The 2,510-nt window shown below is 52.4% G+C and overlaps 1 protein-coding gene across 1 annotated transcript in view; it reads left to right on the top strand.

The window, feature by feature from the left end:
• Window positions 1–2,510, top strand: part of SAMD14 (sterile alpha motif domain containing 14) — a 17,547-nt gene that overhangs the window by 5,723 nt on the left and 9,314 nt on the right. The window lies entirely within an intron of this gene.

Here is a 2,510-nt window from a genome sequence, read left to right as displayed (position 1 = left end):
TGCGGGGGAGAGGGGGGATGAGGAGGAGTCAGTGAGCAAAGGAACTTGGAGAGAGAGGTAGAGACAGACAGGAAGTCACCTGCAGCTTCCAGCTCCTCGTCTGCCTTCTCTCTACCTCTCCTTTCCTCCCTCTCTCCCTCTGCCTTGCGACTGCCCCTTGGGACTGCTGCCTCCTGGCTTCCCACCCAGTCTCCCCAGGGCCCCTCAGACTGTAACTGTCTCAGGGACTCAGTGGCTGAGTCTCTGTTCCCATCCAAGCCTGGCTTAAGCAAGGCCTTCTAGGATGAGTTCCCCCTGTCTCCCTGTACTCTGCTCCCCACCCAAACCCCTCCTGTTTTCCTCATTGCTGAGGTAGCTGGGCCCTGTGCTTCCTGATGCAAAAGATAGTTAAATATTCATGACTTCCCACTGCCCAAGGCTGGGAGAGGGAGGAGAGAGAAGCAGGGAGAGGGGTGGGGGAGGAGGATGAGGGAGGGAGCAGAGTAAGGGCAAGAGATGGGAGAAGCTTGGGTGGAACCTTGGAGAGGCTGGCTCCACCTTGCCTCAAAAATTCCCAGCCTCTTAGGAGTCCCTCTACCCCGCAGCCTCTCCAATGCAGGATGACCACAGTATTGATGTGGCCTAGAGTCAGGAGCACAGGGCCCTTCTCCCTGGCACAGGCTGGCTGGGCACGAGCTGGGGGAGCCACAAGGGTAGAGGATTCAAGAGCACTGGCCTGGGAGCCAGGAGACTTGTATACTATCCCTAACTCCATCTATATACTTGGTCAAACATTTTCTCCTTGAGCCTCAATTTCCCACCCATAAAATGAGAGGTTGTGCTCAAAAGTCATTCCTATCTGCTTCAGAGAGGGTGTAGCACGCCTGGTGGTAACCAGCGGAGCCAGAAGGCAGAGCCAGACTGCCTGTCTGCAACTGTGGCCTAGTCTTCACCAGCTCTGTGCTCTTGGGCAAATTAAGGCCACCCTGGGGATTCCTGGACTCCCTTCCTATAGGGTAGTGAGGAGGTTCAAATGAGCTAATAATTATAAAGCACTTAGAATAGTGCCTACCACAGTAAGAGCTCAATAAGGATTAGCTGTTATTTTTCTGTGCTTCAGTTCTCAATCCTTGCTGCTTCCAAGCAGTGCCTTGAGATTCTGAGTCAGGGGGGTGGAACCAGAGGTCTCCCTCCCCCGGCACAGCCCCAGGGGCTGGAAACATCAACAGTTTCTAAGCAAGGACTGCTAAGGGACTAGAGGAGTGGAGTTAAGCCTGGGGACCAAGATAGCAGTCTTTTTGACAATCCTCTCCTCTCCAAACTGCGAACCACACCCTGAGAAACCGCAGCAGACTCTGTGTCCACCGTCCCTCCAATGCTTGCAGGCTGTACTGTCCCTGGTTGCTCCTCAGGCACTTTCAGCCTGTACCTTTTCTTCTCCTTAGAAAACTATTTTTTAGACAGAGTCTCACTCTGTTGCCCTAGGCTAGAGTGCCATGGCAGCAGCCTAGTTCACAGCAACCTCAAACTGTTAGGTTCAAAGAATTCTCCTGCCTCAGCCTCCAGAGTAGCTGGGACTACAGACACCTGCCACAATACATGGCTAATTTTTTTTATTTTTCCTAGAGGTGAAACAGGGTCTTCTACGAAGACAGGAAGGGTTTGGGTGGGGAGGCAAGGGTCTGACCACTTTTGTGTAGGCTGAACTAGAACTCCTGAGCTTAAGGGATCCTCCACCTCAGTTTCCCAGAGTGCTAAGATTGGGCCACGACACCCAGCCAAGGAACCTTTTGCTCTATCTACAACCTGGGCTCTTTTTTGTCACCAAACCTCAGCCTGGCTACCTGAGCTAAAGCAGAAACCCCCAATCTCACCCTGTCTCTTCATCCATTCCACAAGTACTTGAGTTTATAGGGTATGTGCCAGGCTCTGGTCTGGGCTCTGGTCTGGGCTCTGGCCAGACAGAGTTACGGCCTTCAGAGAACTCGAATTCTCATGCAGAGGTAGGTGGGGGGACAGACGATAAAAACACACACAACTAAGCAAGGAATATATTTGATGGTGAGGTGTGCTGTGCAGAGGATTGAAATGCAGGCCGTGATGGAACATGGGCATATGCTCATAGGTGACCCTGGTCAGCACCTATGTATGTCTCCACTAAAGCATGCATTGGGCCCCTAGAAGTGTGACTTTGTTTCAGCACTTAGTGAGCATCTTGCCAGGGACTGCACCAGGCTCTTGTGTACCTTTCTTTATCCTTAGAAAACTCTTGTTCCTTCTATAATGCATTTCTCATGATGTACAGTGGATAGTGCGTTGTGCAGGCCAGCATGGGAAGCCACTCATATGGCAGACTGTACAGTGGCCAGTGACCATAACCAAACAGTGCTGAGGCCTGAAGGAAGTGCGGCTGTGTGTGTCTGAGAGAGAGACGTGTTGGAGCTGACCAGCCGGGTAGAGGAGGAGCAGAGAGTGGAGCAGAGAGAGTAGCATGAGCACGGGGCTGGAGGTGAGACAGAGGTAGTGGCAGG

The sequence above is a fragment of the Otolemur garnettii genome, unplaced genomic scaffold, assembly GCF_000181295.1.
Source record: "Otolemur garnettii isolate 467f Iridium unplaced genomic scaffold, OtoGar3 scaffold00018, whole genome shotgun sequence".
Lineage (NCBI taxonomy): Eukaryota > Metazoa > Chordata > Mammalia > Primates > Galagidae > Otolemur > Otolemur garnettii.
The sequence above is the reverse complement of the archived record's forward strand: the minus strand, read 5'-3'. Positions and strand labels throughout refer to the sequence as shown.